At 41.9% G+C, this 19,059-nt stretch overlaps 1 protein-coding gene across 1 annotated transcript in view; it reads right to left on the bottom strand.

The window, feature by feature from the left end:
• Positions 1-19,059, bottom strand: part of LOC147707493 (CD109 antigen-like) — an 899,009-nt gene that overhangs the window by 749,312 nt on the left and 130,638 nt on the right. The gene's annotated exons all lie outside the window — the stretch shown is intronic.

Below are 19,059 nucleotides of genomic sequence, written 5' to 3' on the forward strand. Positions count from 1 at the left end.
GGTATGGCGCTGGGCGCGGTCCAGGCGCGGACGGGCGTAGACGGGCTTACCTTTGGCGCACCTTCGGCGTGGCCGTAGCACGTGGACGCTGCGCGTGGGGACATTGGCCATAAATGGATGTTGGAGGGGGCGGAGCGTGGTAGGGGCAGCAGCTGGGAGGCGGTGGCGGGAGGAGGGGCGGACCAGGGGAAAACAAACAACAAAATGGAGGGTCAAAGGCTAATGGAGCCAGGGGCAGCAAATTCACTACAGCGCCGAGTGTGCAGGACAATTGCAAGTAAACACACAAGCCTCAATGTACCAAAATCAATTCAGCCAGCCTCAGCAAGGTCGCGCTAGCAATTAATTAATTAAATAGAATAATGTGGCGCTGCGCGAGCAAAGCGCTTCTAGGCTGCGAGGGTCAGTCAAATACACAAATACAGCTGAAAATGCTTGTTCACAAAACGATACCGCCAGGAGACAGAGCGAGGCAGCTGCAGTTCAGCTGGAGCGTGGGGGAGCAACCGATCTGGAAGTGGGGACTGCGTCATTGTGCTTGTTTCTTTCTGAAAGCGACTGCTGACACAGAGCACACCTCGTCCTCGTTGCTCCTGTGGGCATAGATGGCTGAAGAGCCTCGTGTCTCTGGCACGCCTTTGGTCACCAGGATAACACGGCTACGAGAAAGGCAGTGATCAGAAAACGCCATCTCGGAGGGGTGCAGCACAAGTTAAAGGTGAAGCGCTGAACCTGAGCACAACAAAGTGCTCAATCTCCTAGGCAAGTTGTAGCACGAGGTTGAAAGTGAAGCACTGAACCTGAGAACAAGAAAGCTCTTTATCTGTTGCAAGATAAGGCGCTCAATCTTTTCACAATATGAACTGATTATCAGGCATGCTCTGATCCTTTGATATAAAATTAGGACGGAGCCAGAGTAGACTGGGATTTTCCGACTGAGTTTAGTGCTTCAGAACCCAAACAAATCTTCTGGATTTTTAAAAAGAACCCTAATCCACCAACCTAGTTGGTGGCATGCTTCATCGTCGGGTTCCCAGCTGAGCTGCGGAGTGCCACCCAGATGTACTGTGAAGCCTGGATTAGAGCAGAGCGGGATTTTTTTAATTGTAAATGTGAAAAAAGTGCTCAAATAGTGGTGCTGGTTAAAAGTATCTCTAGGATGCCCAATCCAGTATTTATTCCCAGGTTCCCAGGATACATTAAAAAACAAGATGAGATATAGTAAAGATAAAATTGCTCTTCTATATTTCCTAATTACTGGTCAACATGTTTCAGACTATCAAAAATTGGTGAGGCTTTCTTAAAGACCAATAAGTGGTGATGTGGCTATGAAAATTGGAAGTAGCCATGTGTGTATTAGTGATATTCAGCACACGCGCTAATTGTGCTGTGCTTGTAGTGGAGGGACCGTAGTTACGGACCCAAGGTTTGATAAAATCTGCAAGACAAAGGAGAGGACGTACAACATAAAAGACAAGCACAACAAATAAAATTACATGCTGTTAGGTTTCACAGTCCTTTGGTACAGTTGGCGCTCACAGAAATTCTCTCCTGCACTTGTGTGGTCAGAATACATTCAGCTAAGTGCAAAAATCAAGTGTTATTCATACATACACATATTTCAAGTAGCCCCATGCCGTGCATGGTGAGGTGTCAGCATGCAGGTACATTGGTGCTTTATGCTGCTTTCGTGGTCACAAGTGTGCATCTTAGTGACAAAAAAATGACATCATACTGAATATTGCTAATGAAGCGAGTGTGCTGCCTCAGAATACACCGATAATAAATTGCTGCTGCCGGGGAGTCACCAGTGGCGTGTTGTATTAAGTGAGCGTTATGCATGTTTTCTGAGACCGTCTTGTTACACAGTATCTCATAAAACATTTATAAGTAAGTGTCAAAGGTCGATATTGCCTTGGACTCGTCGCATCCGCGTTTCAATACATGATCATTCTGTGATTAAAGTGCACTGGTATCGCCTATACTGAGAAAGAGGTTCCCATTGTCACAAATGATTAAAAACTAGAGCAGAAATGAAGTGTCAAATGCGCGCTCCTACTATAAGCAGAAAATGTAGCCAAGTTCCCAAATGATGGACCAGTACTACTTGCATTCTAGGATGAATCATCTTTATATACAGAACACAGCATGGGTTCATAGCCAGGTCAAGCTATACACAAAGTCAAATCAAGACGGGCATCATTTGGAAGGGTATATACAACCCCGTAAAACAACTCATGCTAAATTATCTTGCAGTGTTTCAGGTAACTTTTCAGGCTTGGGTTAATTCAAGACCCCTTACTGAGTATATGGTCAAGAGAGGTCTTTGTGACCGCCTACTTTAACTAACCAGCTTGTTGGAAGACTCTTTCACGTTTAGGATTGTCCGCAGCATTACTTATCATTGTGTTTCTCTGCTCTGCGGATGTTGCTCAGTGACAGTGTACACGGATCATGCCTCGGGTTAAATTCTCCGAGCCCCTAGTAATCCCTACTTCCCACCGAGATTAAATCATTTTAGCATTTTACTTGTGCACCTTATCCAGTGTGAACACAAGATTAAACCCAGCTTCATGAGTCCAGTTTCACAGCAGTCTGCCTCTGATGATGCCATCATTGCAGGAGACACATTTGTGCATGCAACGTGTGGCGTTATAAAGTTCTTTAAAGTCAGGGAATATATTGAAACGATTGCTCTATATGTACAGTTATGATTTTTTCAGAAGAGTTTAACAGGAGAATCAGAGCACACCTTGAGTGTGGCTTACAGCCACATGCCACCCTGGCTGTTCAAGAATGCACACTTGTATGCCTCTATCTTCTGGTAGGACCTTTAAGCACCTGCTACTACCCATATAACCACTTCCCCAAGTGTTTATTAGATTGGAGTTAGAAATGTTAACCCTCCCCATGTCTGCTTTCCCGCACATTTGTAGGATTTAGTTAGTATTTATATAGATTAATATTTATTTTTCAATGTATTTAAAAAAAAATTAGAATTGGAATAAGTTTACAACATATTAATTTGCACTGACTTTTTGTCAGATTTTATTGAAATATTTTATTTAAATGACACATTTTTCAATATTAATTTATTTGCCGGTTACTGCTGTACGCGTTTTGCCTGCGCAGCAGGCTTGTTAACCAACAAAGAAATAACGTTTTCAACGATGTTTAAATCACCACCATTTTGTGTCACATGTGAACTACTCATTAAATAAAACTGAAAACAGACTCGTAGTTTTCTCATGGAATACATGTCAACCGCAAGCTTAAAACTATTTCGACAGACATTATTATTAGCATTTAAAATAAATAATAGATACAATATCGCTAAAACAGCATTATTAATATGTTAAATGCATCAGAAGAAATTGCTGAATTGGTTTTCGCCCTTATTTGCAGTTTCGCAAGACGGTTCTAAAGTATACTATCAAAATACCCTACATTTGGTTAAAGAGAGATGGTAACATTTCGACTAAAGGCTATTTTATTTCCCCTTTTGTGAAAACCCACTGGGGCAGTATTGTAGGGTATTTTGATAGTATACTTTAGAACCGTCCATGCGGCCCCCGTATTTAATTTAAAAGAGTTGCCTCAGGGAGGTGGTGGTCCCCGGGGTCCACAATGTACCCCCTTCATTACTGTAATTGTGCCCCGGAAGGTGGTGGTTCGTGGGCTGCATGGGGTGGGGCCAGAGTCCCCCACACATTATCATTTATTGTAGGCCCAAGGAAGTAGTAGTCCGGGACAGTGGGGGAGGCCATAGAGCCTCCCCCGCATTTCATTAATAAATCAGTGTGCTCGCGGGCTGTGGGGGACCGAGCGAGCCCCCGCATTTTTATTGTCTGCAGCCCCAGGGGGCTTTGCATAAGTGCAGGAGGGTGGCCCCATGAGCCCATCTCTTTCATTCCCCCGGGATTTGGCTCACCTGGGGGCTTTAAAAAAGATGCACTGGAGCCCAGACGCTCTTTTTTTATTTTGTTGCGTATTCGTGGATTCACCCGTGAGTCCACAGCAATATTCTTTTTAAACTGCTTGTCCTTGTGAGAGCCCTACCTTATCTGGGGGGTCGGGGTATTTCTACCCGCCCTCATTTCTTACTTTTTTTCTGAGACTCAGCTTCAACCGAGTTCCAAGATGGCTGTCAACATTTCCTGGTTGAAGTGTTGGCAGCCAATCGAATTTGAGTAGGATCCACAAGTCCATTAAAGGACCAGGTCCCTGATATCTATATATTTATTTACTTTCATTTCTCTGGAACTACAGATTTACACAAAACCAACACTTTCTAAACTAAAATGTTGCTTTCTGCTTTCTGCCAATTTTGGTGTAGTTCGCTCAGCAGTTACGGCTGTAGTCCCCCACTTTTTTCTCAGTCCCTGCTTGACTGATGACTCCAAAAGAAGCTGAACCAAAAAAGGGAAAGTTTTGTGAACAATATTTGGCAAATAAAAAAAACACTTTTCTATGGGAACTTTGGTCCTAACTGTAACTACCTAATGGCAACAACACTTTTCTATGGGAACTTTGGTCCTAACTGTAACTACCTAATGGCGACCACTAGTAGATAATATATACACGTATATTTGTAATATTAATACATGTTGAAAAAGTACTTTATATTATTTTAAAATTATAATAATGCTAATTACAATTCATGATAAATTCTTATGGTTATAAATGTTGATGTTTTGGACCACAATATTTCTGGCCTTAATATTTTTGTACTTTATGTAAAGTCATTAGTTTTGTGGTTGTTGTTACAACAGAATTTTTTTACCAGTATATTTTTGTAGTCAATATTTTTTCCATACAAGTATGTTTGATAAAGCAATTGCATCATCCATTGTGTATGCAAATGGTCAGACGTGTGTTAAAAATGTTGAACCATGAAAGGCTCAATTTGAAAAATACTAAAAAAGAGTAAGGATTCGAATTGAACATATTTTGTGAATCCTCCCCTTGGGCACAAGATGCTCCAGAAAACATTAAAATTGGACAAATTAGAAAAAGTTCTAGTCAGGACTCATGCTCCTCAAAGGCCTGCATATGCAGATGTTGACCAATAAAGAGTTACATCACACCTAACTAAGAAAGCCGGTCACATCAAGAATTAGGCTAAATGTACTGGTACAGCTTGTTGTTGATGCTATGACTGCAGATGCAAATTTCTTTACAAGGATAGATGTGCTGTCCTTGGCTAGCAATGTAAGTTCTGTGTTCACGTTCACAGTCTTTGCAAGCCCTCTGAAACTGATAGGCAACTATCCTGTGGGAATCATGATTGGCAATCACAAGCAACCCTTTTACAATGAGAGAGCAATTACAATCTCCAAATCTAGCACAATTAAACTTGAGACAAGAATAGAGACCTACAGTCATTACCATTTCTCAAGCATTCAAGCATGTTCAGCAAATTAGATCTCAGTAAACACTACCATCAACTTGAAAAATATGCCTTGATACATACTTATGTTCAATGTTACACTCAAACTGAACATTTACAAAAGGTGTTAAAATATTTCAGCATTATCAGGCCTCATCTCCTTCATACACTTGCTATTCCATCAAAGTTGAATGACTGCCTTTAAAAAGATATAGGCAACAATTAAGCTAGATGGTGTTTAATTGGGATAGATGATGCAGAGCCAAATCACATCCTATGCAATATATAGGCGTAGGGCCCGATTCTCAAACTGCATTTTGGAGTAGTTCTGAAGTAGTACTATTTACCTACTACAAAATGATTTTCACAAACCTATGGCTGGACATCTATGCCTTTGTCTCTGCTAGCTTTACTATGCAGTGATTTCTGCACACATAGGTATATGATTTTGTAGTAAATGGGGAGGACAGCAGAGGGAGTGGTTAATGGGGAATACTTACAACTAAATGGGTGAGGTTACCAGAAGATTAGGGTGGGATTTAGGGAGGGACAGGCTAATCCTAAATAAAAATCCACAAAGAACATGGCTATTATAATTCAGAAAATACACTTGTACATTTGATACAGCAATGACCGTATCAAAACAGGCTTACATGTTCTGCCGCACAGCCTCGGAGTAGGTGGAGCACAACACACAACCAACGACAAGAACAGCAACATAGTCCCATAGAAAAGAATGCAGTCAGGGGATTACATTAATACTAATCAACATGGCTCATAGTGGGGATGTTTGTTTTCATTTTCCCCATGATCTTGCTGAATTCTAATGGTGATGGTCACAGTTTTATCTTGAGAAAGGTTTCTTTGCAGGCAACATGGGTAGACTAGAATTGCAAAATAAAAGGTGTTGCTCTCTCTGGAGTGACGCTTTTTTTTCCTGGTATTATGCTGGGCACACACACATCAGACATAGTGGGGCTGATTATGATGTCAGAGAGTCTGACACGGACGTGCCGTCGGTGTCGGACCCACCGACATCTACCCCTGAGGTGCGTCCGTCGCATTACAATGCGGTGGACGGATTACTGTTTGCAGTGCTTCCGAAGGGCTCAAGGAGCCTGTTGGTGCATGGAAAAGACAGCATAATCCCTTAACCTCTTAAGCGCTGCTGACGGCCAACGGTCGTCACGAGCGCTACCTCCCCAGTGCTGCGCACGACCATTGGACGTCCATTCAGCACTAGTTCCAATGGACAGCGCAGCACTGGGGAGGGATATTTGCGAAGCAGCTAAGGTGTTAATGACAGCAGCTCTGCCTTCGGGATTATGATGTTGGTTTCCAACAGCCATTCCATGTCAGCCTGTCCGACATGGAAAGGCTGTTGGAAAGCAAAATTGGGCCCCTGGCCCTCCACTATAGGGCCTGGGGGGCATCTATGGTGACCCCTAAACATCTCTGCACCAGGTGGCAAGTATCGTGATGTTTCAATCATCCATTTCACTATGGCAGCTTGTGCTGTGGGCCCACTGCACAAGCTGCCATAATGAAATGGATGTTTCTGACCGTCGCATCCAGATTGGGATGCCAGAACCACCGACCTATGGGCAGGCGGTTCCAGACCGATGCAGTGATTCCCCCGACATTGTGATTAGGCCTAATATCGCTAATTAAAAAAATAGTATAAATATTGACTATAGTATTTATTTGTATAAATACAAATTTCTTTAAAAAAACTTTAAATGTATTTAAAATAAGTAAGGTACTTGAGTTAAATAAATAATTTGTAACCATGTTTGCTACAAATTAATAAAACTAAGCGAGGGTAGGTTATTTTGTTTTGTACTATTGTTTAACAAATAATATTCATAATTTAAAGAAACATATTCAAATTATTGTACAGTCTAATGCACATTGAAGGTGAGGAGATGCAGTGTTTTAGCTTCATTTTTTGTTCTAGGTCAATAACAATTTTAGATTATTTTGCATTCATTTATAATTTATTTTTTACATTAGAGATCTCCACCAATAAGTGAAGTCACAACACTTGTAAATTTAGTCGCAGGAGTGTCCACCCGTTTGTTGAAGAGGGTGGAGCTATGCAAGTTAGCACTTAGGTGTACAGGTCTACTCAAACATTGTGAAAAGAAAAAAGTGGTTAGTTGCACCTAGGTCTAGAAGTAGATCTACATGTGATAAGAACTACAAATGTATTTTTATCAATGTGAATCAGGTCCATGGTTCCGCATAAAAGACCAGCATCCAATGAGTCAATTTTCATTTTGGTTCTTGACCTTTTCTAGTCATCCAGTCTAGGAAATGTGATCACTGTTGTACAAGATACGAAGAGCTTGAGACTCAATTTCTCCTTGCTCTCCTGACATGGATTTTGACCCTTTTTCTCCACCTTTCCTTTATGTCATATAAAATCAACGTATTTTATGTCCATTAGATGGCACCTTCTATTCACTACCAAGATTTGACATATGCCAGCTTCACTTTCTCCAAGGAGTTTCAAGACTGTAATGTCTTCTAGGATAGTGCCATCATGTATACCCCATTTGTACATATATTGCCCCATCCACACCACAAAGAAAAAACCCTGGAGTGATCACTTTAGTATAAGAAACCCTCACTCCACTCTACAAATTAGAGGACAATTCCTTCCAGGCTGACACAAGGGTGTGCATGCAGATCCTTCGACACACAGCGGTCTGACATCCCTTGCGGGTTGTCACCCTTGACACAGAGACGGGGTCCTTCGTTCTAAACCATCAGGTAAGGGGCTGGTTCTTCCCTGGGGGTTTCTTGGCTATAGATACACATAGCTATACACACATACACATACACATCCAGGTTAGGCTAGGTACATTTTAGCCAAATTACTTGGGGCGCGCAATTTAGCAATATGCAAGTGCTTCTGTTTTTATCTGAAATGTTTCCTTTCATCTTATTAGCACCATAGTAGAAATGTATCTACTATTTACTATATTGGTACTAGCAATCTCTTTTGTATGCTTCTGTCTCCTAATTGTCGCAGCACATATGTTTTACACAAGGCTGTCGCTGGACCAATAAATACTTATTGAAACATCCTAATCGCCATTCTGTGCACTTTCTGAGAGAAACCAAGCACAAGTATCTGAGCAAAATGTACTGTACTGTTTTCCACGATCCCGGAGGAATCAGGGTTGTCATGTTCAGTGGTTGCCGAGACTACCTACACCACTATAGAATACAGGGGTGTGGTAGTGGCACTGGAGAGCTAGCTGGTCTTACGGCTGACATATACTGTGGGGGTGACCGAAAGGGGTTGGGACACCAAGCCCTCAGTTTAGGTCATCCAAAACGTGCAGGTCCTGGGGGACTCCTAGGAACTACACGACAAGACCATTTCTGGTGGATGGAGAAAGAATTGCATGATGAGTTCTCTAGGCATACTATAAAGTAATCAACAATGCTCAGTCCCTCATGGATTATGTTCTATTCATGTTATTCACTTTCAAAGGAAAGATAACTCATTCCTTTTCAACCCATGTGCTTCATAGTTTTGTGTGACTATATGAGCCTTTGTTTATAAACCTACTTACAGCTAACTACTATTAGAAAAAAAAATCCTTCCTCCAACCCACCTGATATTCCTGAGACTTTTTGTAACATCTTCAAATGTACCTACAAGTATAAAATAACATCTGAAGTTTGAGCGGGGTACGTTTTTATGGGATACAACAGCCTAGCAGCTATATACACGTTTCATGGGGTTCCCTTCAGGGTCTCCTTCTTTACTGACTATCCTCTTCTCACAGGAAGGACATAGCCTGGTTAAATTATGGGCATGTGTGTTAGGCAGACTAGAGGACTCTTTTAGTACTCTCCTTCTCCCAGCCTTATCTATTCCCAATAAAGTGGTTCAAACCACTTCTATTGTGGTCTATATTGTTCTATTTCAATTTAAATAATATACATAGAGAATAAAGAACCCATTGTCATACAATTTAAGGATGTTGCAACTCAGGAGGAGTTCCATAACCGTATAGAAAAACGAGGCTGAAGACTAAGTTCCTTGATAAATGTATAGATCTCTCGAGGTGACTTGCTATATTCTTATACCGTAAAGCAGGTGTTGATTTATTCTTTATAATACCCGGTCACAGCATCCCTCTTCCGACACCACTTAAAACTTGCTCTTTCATAAAAGCAACAGGATGTTTGCAGATATGAAGGATAAAGGTATAATCTGTGTGCAAAATTCAATACACAGGAAGCTAAAAGATATTCAAATCAGTTGGATAAAAGTGGTTTTAAAAATGCTGTAGCTTGGAATGTCTAAAAACCTGCAGATCTTATCTTTCCAGTAATGATCTATGCAGCAGTCACACAATAAGCACGAAGCCTTAAATATCTCCCTAAATAGCTCCATTCTGATAATCACTGTTCATTTGAAAAACCGATCAAAAAGACAGTTTTAATTTTCATTGTTTAAATTGCAGCTGTATTTATGTTCTGTGACCCACCTTTCACATTGAACTTGGCAGCAGGCATTGTGACATCAGTACTCAGATGTAATACCTTAGTAAAGTGGAGCTGGAACATAATTTTTTAAAGATGTATCAGGTTGCATGTATTAAGGAAATTAGAAACTTGATTTTTTCACTGGGATTGCAGGCTCCCACGTATTATACTCAGCAGCTTAGTCTCCTTTTATAAAGTGGAATCATCCTTTGCAAATCACCAAGAATGTGTCATCATCCCTCAGGGCTGCCCCACCTACTTTCTTTTTGCAGTTTTTTTTCTAAATGCTTAAATTACTCATTTTCCGACCGCCAATATGATCTGTTAATGAGCCACTCCTTGATTTCGGAGGAAAATTGTATTGTATCCACCATATGAAGACATGTTATGTAATGTCACTATGGTAAATAACATTCTTTCCAAGTTTAGTAAAAAAAAAAAACTTGCTTTCTTTCTCAACATTTAAGGCCTGGTTTCACAGCGAATGGTAAGTGACTATACCTACAAATGCTTTTTTCAGGGATTCGGCGTTTCAGCAACCAACACAAGAACTGCACTGTAGCAACTTGGGAAAGTAATTAAATGATTTTGAAAAATACCACCTATTTAATCAATCAATAATAACAATAAGGAAAACAATAACAAGAAAACCAAGAACTACAAGTGCACAACATACAAAACGCTAAAATACCGTGTAGTATCGAGTCCACGGCCTAAACTTACAAACTACGCTAACGTGTTTGTGAATCCTTAAGGAGCAGATACAAAATATTCTTCGCTTAATTATTCGAAAAACATTATACTAGGAGTATATAGATGGGGAAAGCACCACTGCTTACCCAGGAGAGTCACAAAATATATGCAAGTAAGGATAGTTGCACAATAATGTCCAGCAACAATGCTTGTATTAAAGCACACCAGAACGCAAAAAATGATAGAGACCGTTGTACAACTAACAGCTGTTGAGTTCACTCAATCATTTCTTTCATAGATCTTGGAAAAGGGTGGGCGGACCAGTAGTGTGTGCCCACTGATTACGCTAAATTTTGTCCTTGCCTTCCCTTCCAAATTTAGCACTGATGGTCTTTTGTTTGCCTGCTGAAAGTGGTTGAGGGGAGTAAAAACTTCAAGATTATACTTACAATTTAGTCACCTTTAAAAGACCATAGACTCCGAATTCCAGTTTATGGGTTTTGTTATAAGGCCAAAAATAATTGAATATACACGCATCTTAAAATTAGAGAATATAGGTACATAAAAATCAATACAGAGCTCAACCTACGCATATAATTAATTTGGCACAGAAGGCACAATGTGATCAATTCCAGAATCAAAATACACTCCAAGATGGAGGCGGAATCGAATTCCTTTTTCATTAGGAAAAAAAGCATAAATTATCTTTCCCTACACTACTCTTATTGATGCTCCTTCTATTTCCACTATCTCATTTCCCAAAGGTGTCAGTATGTGTTGACTTCCTAAGAAGTACTCACGTCAAATGGGTCAAATTAGCTGAGGGCTTTGGAGCTCGCTCTTAGGATGCTCCTTCACCTCCGAAAATGTAGAAGTCTGATTTTCTGTCCCTACACATCAAACAAAACGACCAAATTCAGCCCCCCTCCTAAAGGTATCACATAACAAATTGTTTTCACTTGTAAAGTTCCCCAGTAGTTTTCCGTTACTTATTTTAATTAAGTTCTTATTGTCTTCCAGTGGCCTTGAGGTTCAGATAGGCCAGGCACAGAAGGTATCCTCCCCTCCCGCTTCTCACACTCTTGAAAGACATTCCGGTTATCTTCTTAAACTAAGAATAATGAGGTAGAATTCTTGTACCTGCAGTGGGATGAGAGGATACTGTGCTGGCACACACTAAAGATTAATTTAATTGAATCTTTAGCAAGCAGGGATTTCGAAACTGTCAACAACATGCAGCTCTGGGCCTACAGTGCAGGCAACTAAAACACACTCAATTACATTGATATGAATATCATGTAATTCTGCACATTATGCGTACAGGAATGATAATGTCTCTAATACATATAAATCCTACTTAAAGGTGTAAATTACTTTTCAATGCTGTGAATGCTGAATAAATGCATTTAATAAACATAGTACACTGCAAACGATAAAAATATCTGTGAGAACGTTTAGGCTATGAGTATAATGCACCTGTTGGACTTGGCCCTTAAGGCAGGTTCACCCCTAATCTTTTTGCTTTAGATCTGTGATCTATATGGATGATTTTCTGGTCTGTGCGCACTTTTTCCCTGTGTCCCAGAGTAAAGTGCGTGCATGTAGTTAGGCTGGCCTGTTCTCCCATAGGAATGCATGGGGAATGTCTGTGTCCCTGGTAGTTCCTGATGCGTGGGGAGTGCAGACTCGAATTTGGTATGTGCGAGCTCGTGGGAATGAATGCTTCGCAACGGTGTAAGTGGCATGAGTGTGTCATGTGTAGAAATGCCACTTCTAGGACTTGGCATATTAATGTAATATATGCCTGGCGTATGATTGGTGGGAGCTGGCTGGTGAGCCTGGCTCTAGGAAGGCTGGATGTGTCTGCCCGGTGGTGAGTGTGAGATTAGCATGTTGATGACTTGGGAGGAGTGCACCTGGCCCCTGATGGGCCTGGACTTTCCCCACACAATGCTGGCTCCACCCCCTGTAGTGCGACTGATGACCCTAGCCCTGCCAGTGAATGAAATGGGTGGTTGAGCTATCAAGGGTACTTCAAAACCAGCTGCAACTGGTTTTCCCCCACCCTGCACCTACAGACAAAGGGATTTACAGTATAAGAAGGGGCTGTGTCCCCATACAATTTGGTTCTGTTCTCTTCCAGGATCCTTGCCAGAGGGGGCTGCTGCTGCTGCTGGGGCCAGGAGGACCGTCACTTGGCTTGTCTCCCTGCCTGGAGACCCAGTGAGCTGGCTCTGGCCCTGCCTTGCCCCCCTGCCTGCCTCCAGACCTTGCTGGAGCTTTGCTGTTGCCTTGGAGCGCTTTATTTCTGCCCTTTGGCGCTGTGAGCGCTTTTCCCTGCCCTGAAGCGCTTGTGAGCGCTGTGGATTGGCTCTAGTGCTAGAGAGCGCTTTATTTTACTTATTGCGCTTGGAAGCGCTTTTGTTGCCCAGCCGGTGCCCACCAGGCATCTGCCGAATTTGCTGCGCTCGTTATTTAATTTACGAGTGCCCACCTTGTGTTATTTAAGCATTTAAAGCCGGTGCCCACCCGGCATTGCCCCGTTCTTGACTTCTATTTTTATCATGAGGGAGCCCACTCCTCGGATATTAAGACCCCGCCTGCCTGCCTAAACCGGGCCGCCGCGCTGCCCGCGACGACCCGGAAGTGCTGGGTCAGTCAGCCAATCGCTGCTCGGCCCGGGAGAGGCGAACCGGAAGTCCCGCCCCCGGAGCCGAGCAGCGAGGAAAGAAGCAGCTTGCCGCGTCTTGCCGAGGCTCCCCGTCAGGAGAGAGGAGCCCCCGCTGAAGAGACCCGGTGAGTGAGGCAGAAGGGAGGGGAGCAGGCTCTGAGGGGCATAGTTGTTTGTTGAGCCACGAGGCTCCCCAACGCCTGCAGCATTTCTTGGTGGGAGCAGAGAGGCTCCTTGGGGCATTATTTGTTCCGTAGTCCCCCGTGAGGGACTCCAACGTGCCCGAAATTGTGATTAGGAGCCCCGAGGCTCCTGGGGGCAATTAGTGTGCATCGAGCCCGATAGGCTCAGGGCATTCCCTTTTTCGAGCCCCTGCGAGGCTCATCGCCCATATTGATTTAGAGCCCTGAGAGAGGCTCTGGGGGCATTTCATTTGTTTAGAGCGCTGAAGCTCTTAGGTGCCAGTCACCTGTGTGCTTGAGCCCACGAGGCTCCAACGTTGCCCTAACTTTTCCTGCACCAGTTGCCCAGCACTTTGTGGGCAACTGCTACGTTTAGGCTTGTGGTTTGTGCTGCCTGCGCAGACCCCCTGACATTGAGACTCAGGGCATTTCAGCCCCTTGCGAGGCCAGTTGGCCTGAGGGACAATTCTAGTGTTGTGCTATGTGCACCCTGCGCATTGAAATTTACTGATGTATGTGATTCCTGCGCAAATGTTCTAACCTGCACCTCTGAATGTGTTTTTACCGCCTCATGTGCAATGTGTTTATGTTTTATCCCCTTTGCTAAGAGTGACCTGCTTAGAGGATTGTTTATGTCCCATTACCTTTGCTAAAAGTCACCTGCTTAGGTATTTTATGTTTTATCCCCTTTGCTAAAAGTGATCTGCTTAGGTATTTTATGTTTTATCCCCTTTGCTAAGAGTGACCTGCTTAGAGGATTGTTTATGCCCCATTACCTTTGCTAAATGTGACTTGCTTAGGTGATTGTTTATGTTCCTATAGGCCCTGATGATAAGGTCCTAGTTCCCTGCGTGATTTTCCTACAGTGTTTAGGGTTGCGTAGGAGGTATTTACTCTTTACCAGTGATTACTGGTTGTGTGCTACATGTACTATTTTGGTGACAGTCATTATATGTTTATGTGCTAAGTGTATACCTACAAGTATTATTTCTAACAAGTGCCTACCCCTGACAGTGGTCTATGTGGCCCTGTCCTGTACATAATCCGTTGTAAATTCTGCCCGTGCCTGTTGGCACATTGTAAAGTTTGTGTGTTATCTAATGTGTTTTTACTATAATACAAAGGCTATTTTTTATATAACCTTGTGTGGAGTTTCCTTTGTGGTGGGCCTTGGGTGTTGTTGCTGGGGTGCGTGCGCAAATACTTAACTCATACCGCCTCCAAGTTTAGCCTTGCTGCTCGCGCCACGTTACCTAGAGCGTGAGCAGGGGTTATCTCGGCGTGTAACTCCCTTGCCCTGACTTAGGAGTGGTGGTCTCTGACTGACTTTGGCGTGAGCCCTGGCCAGCCAGGGATCCAGTTTCTAACAGCACCCATACAATGTAGAGTGCTGTTAACGCTCTATCGGTTCCCCCTCTTATGACTAGTGTCATAACACCAACATCTTACTCTCTTACAGTTTTCTTCTTGCAGAAGGGATCGACCTAAACAGAAGTGGTAGCTTGCTGTCCCTGTCTGAATTTTTCTAACCACTTAAGGTGCAGATAATGACTGTCCTGCAGTCATTCTAATTGCTGCTCTAGTTTCTTCAAGGAGTTTTCATTATAACGCGCCTTTTGCCATTTGTACCAAAACCAAAACAGGGTCTGGGCTCACTGGCAATAAGGACAAGCCTCACTATCAATTAACTATAAACCAAAACCAGTACCAGTATTGCCTACCTAATTGAACTTGGACCAAAGATGATCGCTCGAATCGCTGACTGAAACAGTGACTCTCGGAGGAAAGTTTTGTCCGAAATGAATCAAATGATTTTAATTGTTTTTACATCACATGTGCCATATCAATGAGCAATTTTTGTTTTTTAGATAAACATTTAGATCACTCCACAAAAGTATGTCAAAACAACAAAAATGAAACGGGTAAAAAACAACACTTTGAGGACAAATTGACGACTTACATTCAACATTCATACGGGACAACACACTGATATAAATACACATATAAACATTCGAAAATTCTATTTACAACATGATTTTTGAAATTGCTCATTGATATGGCACATGTGATGTAAAAACAATTAAAATCATTTGATTCATTTCGGACAAAACTTTCCTCCGAGAGTCACTGTTTCAGTCAGCGATTCGAGCGATCATCTTTGGTCCAAGTTCAATTAGGTAGGCAATACTGGTACTGGTTTTGCCATTTGTAAGCTTTGACGGCTCCCAGTAACACAATTTTACAAATGACTGCTATTATGATGGATTTCAGGATGAATCCCATTATTTCTTGTTCCAGACTTCCAAACCAGCTTTCAAACTTCCCAAATCCCTTGCCAATTTGTTCCCAAATGCTATCTACAGCCAAATCACGTACGTCTTGATGTATCTCTGAAATATTAATGATACATTTCTGTATATCCGGACTGTTGTCAGGAATATTCGTGCAACACTGTTGAACTTTCAATAATTTACAGACTTCTCTGGCTTTTGCTAATAGGACATCTAAAGCAAGACTATTTTGAAGAACATAGCCATTATCGAGACGATCTCCCCATCAACGAATAACAATATTTGGGCCATATTCACAGAGAGTTTATCCACTATTGTTGCCAGCTTTCGAATATTCACATCATTCAAACTCACATCCACACTTGGTGTCATAGCTCCAAAAAAATCCTCAACAATTTCTCCAGCACTTGCATCACGTTTTCCTCTGCAAACGCTTTTTCCCTCTAAGGGCCATAGATCATCTACATGAAAGATTTTAGGAAATACCACTGCTAAGTAGCATGTACCGTACACATTCTTGGGAAAGTTTACATAAGTACTTTTCCCACACACAAAATACTATGGTTATTTTGTCCAATAATGCTTTTCTTATCGGCTCCTCAATTAAGATGTGTCTTAGTTCTGCCATCTCACCCACAAATATTTTGTCATAGTATGTGGACAGGTTTCTAATACATAACTTCCCTTTTTGCTGAAAGTCCAAAGCTATTGGACCAGAGCTTCCCTTTGGCTTATGATCTAATTCTTCCTGTGTCCATGGGATAACCTTATGCTTTGGGTCCAGTCTAAATAAGGCCTGTCTAGGTTGATCTTCTATTTGATCCAAAAATTTCTTTTTGACGTCAGTCAACATGCATGTCAAATTATGTCTGTGAACATATGATGTATCTAAAGTAATAGTAGGCAAAAAAATACATAGATACCCTCTCTACCTCCCTATAGTAATTATACTTATTCATGTACTTCAGGACTGGAACTTTAGGGAGTACCACCACATCATAATTTGAGAAATAGTACTGAAAATGAGCCTTACTATAAAACATGCTCAGCAACACACTACATGTGATGCCATAAGTCAAAGGTAAGTAATGATATTAGATGCCCTCTTCTACTGATGCTGGTATTTGCATACCCCCATGACAATCTTTTGCTTCTACTGTGTCCACATATTCATACAACAAACGAGCATATGCATTCAGTGAAAAATCTCCTTTTGACAAATCTACGTGTAGCATCCGACTAGTTTCCCTAATCATATCTCTATCCTTAGCTGATGCACCCTCTCTTACGTCTGCGGTAGATGGGGTAGGTGTTGTTTCATTCTTTTCAGTATCGTGAGACCCAACCAATGATGTAACAATCATCACAGCTATGAAAATAAGCATCACAACGATAAGGGTACCAATTATGCATTTCTGCTTGCGTCCTGACTTTTTGGACTCCATTTTGAATATCGGTTTTGAATTGAAACGCAACTGAATTCAACAAAGTCTCTGTTCTTTTTCACTTTGCTTAATTTGGTCATTTACTATGTCTTTTATTTTCCTTTTTTTCCATTTGATTTTTGTACTGTTCAGTTCAATGATACTAAACCTATTGAAGAAACGTAGTCAGCCCTAACCCTCAATTCTTCTCTCTATTGAAAGTCCCAAATTTTAAATCTTCTTCCGCTTGGGGCTAGGTTATCTTCTTTTCGAGGCTAATAAGATTTCTTTACAGTTCACTCTTCATCATTTATGATATGTGATCCAAGAATAGCAAGAACAAGCTGTAGTATTTCAGCGCACATTTCTCCCATTTCTAGTGCAGTTGGCTGTCGACCAAAAGTAGGGGAAGCAACCTGGTTGAGGATTGTTGGACTTGGCCCTTTTTGCAGCGTCATTCTTGAACTTTTTGCCTTCCTCCTGCATTTTGTCTGACCAGTTTTTGTTGGTTTTATGACTCTGGGAACTTATCCACTGCTGATCAGTGCTAAAGTGCATATGCTCTCCCTATTGTAAATTGATGTATGGATTAGTGACTCCACGATTGGCCTTTTTGATTTACTGTCAGACTCTAGTACAGTGCACTGTGGATGCCCAGGGCTGGTAAACCAAATGCTGCTGGTGGACTTGCAGCACTGGTTGTGCCACCCACAGAAGCAGCCTGTAAAAGTGTGTCTTAGTTCTGCCATCACAGAGCCTATGTGCAGTCTGGTACTGCCATGTTGACTTGGCAAGTGCACCCACTTGCCAGTCCCTAAATCTTCCCTTTTCTGCATATTAGTCACCCCTATGGTAGGGCCAAGGGCAGGGTGCGTTGTGGGTAAAAGGCAGGACATGCCCGGGTGTGTGTGGCATGTCCGAATACTGAATTACAGCCATTTTTGTTTTTCACTATTGCAAGGCTACCTGTTCCCCATAGGCCAGAATGGGCAATTTGATTATAACATCTTATAATCCTAACCGACTCAGGGAACTAGGTAGAAATTTGAGTTTAGTATGCCTGACCTCAGAACGGTAAAATACATCTTTTAGTGAAGTTGGTTTTAACATTGTGTTTGAAAATACCACTTTTAGAAAGTAGGTATTTTCTTGCCTAAACTTTCCAAGTCTGCCTCTGCTAGGTTGTGTATTCCTTGTCTGGAGTTTGAGTGACAGGGGATGGGGGATTCCAGGAGACAGGGTGAGTCAGCACAGGGCTGAATAGAGCTGAATAGAGCTTACGAAGTACCCCTGAAGAAGGGTTAACACAACCCGAAATGCATTGGGTCTCAATTTGATGTTTTTGATCGTATTAGAACCTTGTGTTAGTGAGATATAGCACAATGTCACAGAAATTTGTATCCGTCATTCTCAATTGATTTATATTTTTGATGTTCAAATTGAATTTCTGAAGTCATGAGAAATACATGTTTTCGCAATTAACAAAAAATCTACAAAATAAGATAAAAACGCGAAACCTTAGGGACTTAAGCTGCGCATTACGCAGATTTGGTTGATTCCAAGCCTCTACACATGCAAATGTCACACAGAGGTTAGGGTTGCACCCCACAGCATGATAGCACACAGACACAACATATGTGATTCAGATTAACCTAAATCTCTTTCAACATAAGAATTGATTAACTAGGTGTGCAGGTCTATCCACATACAAGGTAGTGAGTGAACTCCTAACATCCCCTGAGGTGTGTCAGCCTTCCTCAGTACATCATGAAAGTATTCAAATACTAAATGATTGCTATAAATGTATGCAAAAGCACTGCAAAGGGGCATTTTCTGCTCCATAATAAATAGGTTGCCTTGAAGACGAATCAGGCCTTACATCTCTCTCCAGTAAATTGGG

The sequence above is a fragment of the Lissotriton vulgaris genome, chromosome 6 (genome assembly GCF_964263255.1).
Source record: "Lissotriton vulgaris chromosome 6, aLisVul1.2, whole genome shotgun sequence".
Lineage (NCBI taxonomy): Eukaryota > Metazoa > Chordata > Amphibia > Caudata > Salamandridae > Lissotriton > Lissotriton vulgaris.